The sequence below is a fragment of the Pinus tabuliformis genome, chromosome 3_1, assembly GCF_031772625.1.
Source record: "Pinus tabuliformis cultivar Carrire ecotype Pingquan chromosome 3_1, CPIR1, whole genome shotgun sequence".
Taxonomy (NCBI): domain Eukaryota; kingdom Viridiplantae; phylum Streptophyta; class Pinopsida; order Pinales; family Pinaceae; genus Pinus; species Pinus tabuliformis.
In genome coordinates this window covers 729,779,000-729,787,834 of record NC_142301.1, presented here as the reverse complement: position 1 = coordinate 729,787,834, position 8,835 = coordinate 729,779,000, and the positions used below count along the sequence as shown (strand labels likewise).

Genomic DNA, 8,835 nt, shown 5'->3' with positions numbered 1-8,835 from the left:
TTTATAAGCCACCACATTAAAAAATAAAGTTTCATAACGGAAATTTGCCAGATTCAGATTCAGACGTGGTAGCCTTTCACTTTATTGTTTGAGGTTAAGGTTTTTCGCTTTATGTTGATATTTGAAACATAGGGTTTGTCATTTCACTCTATAGGATAGTTGAATTGGGTTGTAGATTGGAAAATTTTAGAACTTAAGGGATACAAGCGAAGTTGATTGTTTAATCTTACCTCTCTGTAAAATTTTAAAATATTTTTATAACGTGCAATCAAAATAAAAATGCCCATTTAAAATAAATCTGACACTCTTTCAAAATGGTTTTTTTAATAAACCACCATGTTGCAACCTGTTTATTACAGCTTGAAGCAATACACAGAAATTTACAACCCACATTTGATACTCTTTCAAAATGTTTTCTTAATAAACATTATGCACCATGTTACAACCCATTCATTACAGGTTAAAGCAATACACAGAAATTTACAACCCACATGTACCCTCAGTTGCAGTAAATGTGCTAGAACTAAATGTTTATTGTTTGCTGTTCTCCCTATAATCATCTTAGGTAGCTGCCGAGCAACAAAAGAGTCCTGGGCAAAGTTACTGAAAAATAAACGTGTAAGGCAGACTCTATCTTCAGCGAAGATGTCTTTCTCAACCGTGTGACTTTTTTGAAAACAATAAGTTCTACAAATATTACAATCTATACAGAACAGATCAACTACACACGGTGAAATATCAAGAGACACTCTTTGGTAAATGAAGGAGGATAGGCATCCAAAATCCTTGTCCTTAGACCAAATGGATAGTTACCTCTCTTGCTGTCAGCTTGTGTAGAGTTCAAGCATGGACTTATTTTATAGGATGTGAAAACAGTGACCATCATAAGCATAGTAGACCCTCAATGATTAGGGATTCAGTGAAGTATGGAACTTCCTATCAGAACAAGCACAGAAATTCACATGTAGTTCAAGGAAAAGTGTCAACGATAACTCTTGCAATGAGGTTTTTTTGGCAATATATGTGCACTGAAATTTTACATTAGGAAGCTACATTGTATATAGCCTCATTACAATGAACGTTGTTTTCGCAGGAGTTAAGTTAGATGTACAGAAGGCAAAGTCCCAGCGATCTCAATATTAATCATGAACACCAAGTTTTTAGTAGTCTGATCATACTGTAATGGCATATTGTTCTATCTTTATTCTCTCATTCCTTCTGTGATCTCCCTGAACTTAAGGACGATGGATTTCTTGAACTTAAGGGTGATGAATTGCCATGAAAGAGATCCAAAAGACGAGTTTCCAGTTGCTCACGCGTGTACTTTATATACATCTCATAGTGCCTCCCACTTTCCAAACTCTTGCCCACTCTACCCAAGAAGGACCGATAGGCTGGTATCATTTTCTCAGCGATTGAAATCCTAATCTCCTCCCGGAGCTCCATATCCGGCACTATCCAACCAGAATGCTTCATGAGTGCCTCTTCAATTGCAAAATTGAAACCCTTGAATCTATCCTTCAGGGCCTGCTCTGACGTTCCAGTGGAAGCACTCTCACACACATGAATCCCCTCATCCCTCAAACAATTGAGAGGCTTCATCCAGGCCGCTCGCTCATAATTTGCCGCATAATGTTTCACAGTTTCCTGATTTTTCCTCAACCAGCCATACCCTAACAGCCCTAAAAGCTTCGAACATTTGACCTTCTTCACGATGTAATGAAAATTGTTCATGAGAAATAGGTATGACAGAGCAACATCCTTGTAGAGGTTAGATTTTGAATCTATCTTACATTGCAGGATGGTGATAATCCATCCAAGTTTCGCGGACAGAGCGGAGGTCGGGCTACCCGATTCATTATCACGATGGCTATCCAAGTCCCCAAACATGCCCATGAGGCCATCAGGCAGTGCTAGCTTGGAGATATGATCAATTGGTGCATTGGCCATTACGTTCTTGAGAGCCTCCTTGTAATCAGACAGAAAACTAAGATAATTCATAGCATACCTCGTAAGCGTGTGAATCGTGCCGCCTGGGAGCGGGGTCTTTGAATTTTCCCCGTGGACTGCATTCTCGAATTTCTTCAAAATCCTCTGTGCCGACTCACCGAGCTGAATTACGATCGTAGAGGCCTGCATCCTCACGCTTGCGCATGGTTCTTGGCTGAAAATGGCGTCGATGTCGGGCATAAGGTCTAACAGAAACCCATATATGTCGAGCAGCCTGAATATCCTTTCGCTGGATTTTTTGCTCATGGCCACAGAATCGCCAAAAGCCAGAAGCTTCGTCGCCGGCCCCTTGACGACCTCAGCGAAACAGGAATCCCTGACATTATTAAAACCTGAAAAAATCTCGTCACAGAGACGTTTATCGCTCGCGAGCATAACTCTCACCGCAATACTCATCACGCGTATCCAGTTCTTGATCCTATTGTCCAGAATTCCCCATTCCATCTTATGCACATCGCTCGTACTAATCCGATCGATGCCGATTCTGTTGAGACACTCTTCAATTACAGGATGTCTGGTCTTCCCATAGATTCGAACGCACTCCCTCCCGTACCCACTTGCAACCATGCGCTTCGCTATACTGCGGAGGTCTATCACGGCGTCCAGCGGCATCATGTCGATTTCACAAATTTCGTCGGCGTTAGAACTTCGAGTCCGACTGCGTCCGCCGCTGCTCCCCTCTTCGTCCGTTGAATCCTCGTCCCTCGAGCCGTGGCTCGAGTTGTCGTCGTCCGTTACCATCGTCGGCGCGACGTTGGCCAAGAGAATTCGGCGAAACTCTACTTTCAGGCGGACCATCGACATCTCCATGAGGCGCTGCGCAGGCACCAGTTTGGCTAGCTGTTGTCAGTGACGACTAGATTTTCCATGAGATGCCGGAGACGGTCGACGACGGCAAGATGCTCGTAGTCTTTCTTTCGGCTGCTCTTGAACAATGTCATGGATTTGGCCGCTTTCGAGTCCCAGAATGAGATTATGCGTTTTGCAGAAGCCAAATTGTGACAAAGAGAGAGCATGGATGGACAAACACAGAACAGAAAACACATTCAAACAACTCACACACAACTTGTTTGATTCATCACTGAGCTTGGCAATTTATACACAGTTTTCAGCTACGGGTAAACATTAACTGCGCCGGATGAATAGTGATCGGCGCCGACTGAACAGTGATCGGCGCTGATCGTGATTAATGCTTGACACCTCCCCTTAATCACGATCTACATGTTAACTTGCCTGCTGGTCTAAGTCTCAGCTAGGCTTACAACATAATTTGGATTTTCTACAATGTACAACTTATTTCTACACATTTCAAATTTAACCTTTCCAAGAGGCTTGGTGAATATGTCAGCCACATTTTCATTTGTATTACAATATGATAAGTCAATTTCTTTTGATTGCAATTTTTCTCTTACAAAATGATGTTGTGTCTCAATGTGTTTTGTCCTTGCATGATACATAGGATTATTTGCCAATTTGATAGTGCTTTGATTGTCACATCTGATTACTGTAGGTGCTTTTTGTGTTTCTCCAACATCTTCAAGTATTCTCCTAAGCCATATTGCTTCACAGGTAGCACTGCATAATGCTTTATATTCAACTTCAGTGGATGACAATGAAACAGTTGGTTGTTTCTTACTGCTCCATGATATTGGTCCTGAACCAATGTTGAAAACGTATCCAGTAGCAGATTTCCTATCATCTGGATTTCCAGCTCAGTCAGAATCAGAATAACCTGCCAATTCAACATCAAATTCATCAGTATAAATAATACCAAAATTAAGTGTTCCTTTCAGATATCGAAGGACTTTCTTTGCTGCTTTCCAATGGCTTTCACAAGGCTTAGCCATGAACTGACTAAGTATGCTGACAGAATATGCTATATCTGGTCTGGTAGTGGTGAGATAGTTCAGACTTCCCACCAGTTGATGATACATAGTTCCATTCACCTCTTTGGTTCCATCATCACTGCACAATTTGACATTCTGTTCTAAAGGAGTAGATGTTGCTTTGCATTCAGTCATATTGAATCTTTTAAGGATTTCCCTTGTATATTTGCTTTGTGTGATCAATGTCTTACCAGGCTCCCTCCAAACTTCAAGACCTAAACAATAATGCAATTCACCAAGATCCTTCATCTCAAATACATGTGACAACTGATTTTTAATTTCTTCAATCAACTTGCATGCATTTCCTGTTATGATAAGATCATCAACATATACAGATATTAAAGCAACATTCTTGTCTTCATCTTCCTTGATGTATAAGTTAGGATCATTCTTGCTTCTCATAAAACCTTTCTCATCAAAGAAAGAATCAATTTTCACATACCATGATCTTGGTGCTTGTTTTAAGCCATATAAAGCTTTCTTTAACCTGCAAACCAAATGCTCATGTCCCTGTTTTACAAACCCTTCAGGCTGGACTAAATAAACTTCTTCTTTTAACTCACCATTCAAAAATGCAGATTTGACATCTAACTGATGCATTTTCCAATTATATTTTGTAGCTAATGCAATCATAATTCTAATTGTGTTCATCTTAGCTACAGGTGCAAAAGTATCTTCATAATCAATTCCCTCCTTTTGTGAATATCCTTTAGCAACCAATCTAGCTTTATATTTATCAATACTTCCATCAACATTAAATTTAGATTTATAAAGCCATTTACATCCTATGGGAACTTTATTTTTAGGCAATTCTGTTAATTCCCATGTGTCATTTTTCATTATAGAGTTATATTCTTCATTCATTGCATTTCTCCATTCTTCATATTCTTTAGCTTCATCATAGCTTGAAGGTTCTACAACATTCATAATCTGAGACATTAATGCATAATCTTTATACTTTACAGGTACCTGACTTTGACGTGATGACCTTCTTGGAGTTTTACTGCTTTCATCTTTATTTTGGCTTTGCAAAGTCTCCTCTCCTCTCTTTGGAGTGTCATGACTGCTTGATGCTACTTGTTCTTGATTTTGTACCTGTTCCTGTGCTTGTTCCTGTTCTTGTTCAACACTTGTGTCTAATTTGACATAATCATCAATATTATGCCATACACTATTATTTATTTTATTACCTTCATTTGCATTCTCATGAAACACCACATCCCTACTTGCAAGCAGTCTATGAGTACTGGGATCAAACAACTTGTATGCTTTCTGATTATCACAATAACCAATAAATATGCACTTAATTGAATTTGCATCAAGTTTTCTTCTTTCATCTTTTGGAATATGAGCAAATGCCTTGCAACCAAAAACTCTTAAATGACTCACTTTTGGTTTGTACCCATAAAATGCTTCAAAAGGTGTTTTAAGCTCTAAACTTTTGGTTGGACTCCTATTTTTCAAATAAACAACAGTATTAATGGCTTCAGCCCAAAAAACATTAGAGATATTTTTACCTTGAAGCATACTACGTGCACATTCAACTAGTGTTCTGTTTTTCCTCTCAGCAACTCCGTTTTACTGAGGTGTATGTGGCACTGTAAATTGTTGCTGAATCCCATTGCTTTTACAATATTGATTAAATTCTCTTGATTTGAATTCTCCCCCTTGATCAGATCTCAAGATTTTGATGTAATTACCAGTTTGTTTTTCTACCATATTCTTAAATTCTTTAAAGTACTCAAAAACATCACTCTTCTTTCTTATGAAATAAACCCATGTATATCTAGATCTATCATCCACAAAAATAAGAAAATACCATGCTCCACCAATAGATCTAGTTTGCATAGGTCCACATACATCAGTATGAATTAATTCAAGTATTTCCCTTTGCCTTTTTTCTTTATGTATAGGAAATTCCTCCCTATGTTGCTTGCCAAGTACACATGCCTCACATTCAACATGATCATTTTTCAAGACAGGAAGACCTTCAACCATAGTGTTCTTTTGTAGTAGCATTAAATCTTTGTGATTTAGATGTCCATACCTTTGATGCCATAAATCTACTGTTGATATTGCTGTAGATGCTAATGCTTGATGACTTTTCCTGGTCACATCCAGCTTATACAAGCCTCCAACTCTGGTTCCTGTGGCAATAACCTTGTATTTATCTTGAATGTCTTTCACTACACACTGTGATTTAACAAATTCCACCTTCAAATCTTGGTCAGTAATGGTAGAAACAGAAATTAAATTCTTTTTGATATCAGGGACATACATCACATTATGAATCTGTTTCTCTTGTCCATTAGGCAAATTCACACCTATTACTCCATAACCTTGAACTTTAAGTGATCTGTTATCTCCTAGGCAAACATATGTTCCATCAATATTTTCATGATATTCATCAAACCACTCCTTATTACAAGACATATGGAGTGATGCACCAGAATCAATGAACCAAGCATTCTTATCATCATTTTCCACAGACAATGCAGCATCAGAAACAAACAATTTAAGATTTTTAAATCCATCATTGATATCTTTGTCCACAAAATTTCCATTATGCCTTCTGTTTCTCTGCCTAGACTCATTATATTTCCTTTTATAGCAATCTTTAGAATGATGCCCAGGTTTGCCACAATAATAACATTCATCATTTCTCTTTGGAAATTTAGACTGTATCATACCTTTTTGTTTTGCTTGAAACTTGCCTCCTTTGTTCTTGTCCCATGGCTTGCCTCTGTATGGATATTTGCCCTTGGCCACCAATGCCAAATCTGAACTGCTAGAGCCCAAATTAAAGTTCTTCATCCTCTCCTCTTCTTGTAGAAGAATTCCTGTCAATTCATCAAATGAAGGGGGTTTCTCTCTAGCTGCAAGACTTGAAACAAAAATTTGATAATCTTGCACTAAGCCATTTAATATGATGGTGACTAAATCAGTATTAGAGACCTTTTCACCAATATCTCCTAACTTATCACTTGAATCTTTGACACGAGATATGAAATTGCTCATATTTTCATTTGCTTCCATTTTTAGAGATAAAAGCTTAGTCTTCAAAAACAAGATTCGGTTTGTATTTGTTGTCTCATACAAACCCTTCAACGTATCCCATGTTTCTTTTGATGTCTTGCAATCTCTGATGTGAGGAATAATATTGTCCTTTACGGACATACGCAGCAGCACCTTTGCTTTTGTCTCCCTTCTCTCCCAATCTGGAATAGAACCTGCAACAGTGGGTTTGGGCTCATCCCCACTCACAATGGACCACAAATTATTTCCTTCTAAAATAGTCATTAACTTAAATTTCCAGTTCACATAATTTTCTCCATCAAGTTTGGTGGATTCATTCATATAATTATCAAGCAACAAATTTGCCATGATAAGAAGCTTTCTGCAATCACCAAAATGCCACCAAATCTAAATTTTCCACCACTTCAATAATTAATTTCCTTAATTAATCACTAATAATAACAACTTTTTTTTTACTTATTCCTTAACAACCATGGCCTTTGTTTTTTTTAATAACTCCATACTTGAAAAAAAGGCACAAAACATTATATAACCATACGTTATGATTCTTTCCTTCCAAAGCGACCTTAGAGAATTAGTCCAAACTTATAAAGTCACTTCAAAAATGAGTCTTTTCTTCTAACACGGCCTTAGAGAATTAGTCTTCAATAAAACATGTTTATAGCTAGAACCAACTTCTCATAAATGTTCTCATTTTCTACTAGAAATTAGAGAATGCATAATCAAACCGCAGGCTATCATTTTCTCAGAAAAACATATGCTGCAATTTTTTTGTTACAACCATATACGACACACAGTTTTATACCAGCAGAAACACAAACCTCCTTTCTTCAATCCGAAGACAAGCTTTGCCCTCCGTCCAGCACACAAGCAAATTTCTCCACGGAGCTCCCTTGAAATCCTCGGCTCTTATTTTCTTGAGAGAAAACGGCTCCGCCTAACTCCTTCAGCCAACAGCTTTCTCAATCTGACTCTGCTTCTCCTCGCAGCGCCTTTACCAATGACTTTCTCAGCCCAAACTTCAATTGCACTCTTCTCCAATGCAGAAAAAACTCTCACAGCCGCACCACTTGCATCAATAAACTCTGAACACTCAACACTCGTCTCTCACAAGCTAACACAACGTCACGCTCTTAACGCTGGTCTCTCACACGCTCACACAACCCCACGCTCTCAACACTGAGAGATGGCAGCACCGTATAACAAAAAACTCTCACAGCCGCACCACTTGCTCTGATACCATGACAAAGAGAGAGCATGGATGGACAAACACAGAACAGAAAACACATTCAAACAACTCACACACAACTTGTTTGATTCATCATTGAGCTTGGAAATTTATACACAGTTTTCAGCTACGGGTAAACATTAACTACGCCGGATGAATAGTGATCGGCGCCGTCTAAATAGTGATCGGCGCCGACTGAACAGTGATCGGCGCTGATCATGATTAATGCTTGACAAATTGTCCCCCAAATCGGCCGATTTCCCAGGTCGGGTGTTGTGATTTTGACGACTTATGGCGGAAGGGCGGTTGTCGGAGGTGGAAGGGACTGTGAGCATGTCTCTCGTTATGTGATCTGAGGAGCCCGAAGATTTCATGATATGACGTTCAGTGGCCACTACTCTGCGTTCTCCTTCCCCTCCATCTGCTGCTGTTTCTTCTATCTCCATTGACGTATAATGAGTACACAGTATCATCAAAAAGCGTCTGAGATGATTAGAATCCAAGAGAGAATCGAGGGAACGGAGAAATGCAGAAGATAGAAAGGGTAGTTATGAAACGTCCAGAGCGTTGATAAACATGAGAGCACGATGTGATACTCGAGTTCTAATGCTTCTATTTGAAGCGGTCTAAATGTTTTGGGTGGACGTGGTCTACATTTAAATCTGGTCGTCCCCC

The 8,835-nt window shown here is 38.9% G+C and overlaps 1 pseudogene; it reads right to left on the bottom strand.

Moving 5' to 3' along the window:
• Positions 1-1,209: 1,209 nt before the first annotated feature.
• Positions 1,210-8,606, bottom strand: LOC149189381 (exocyst complex component EXO70B1-like; annotated as a pseudogene).
• Positions 8,607-8,835: the final 229 nt, after the last annotated feature.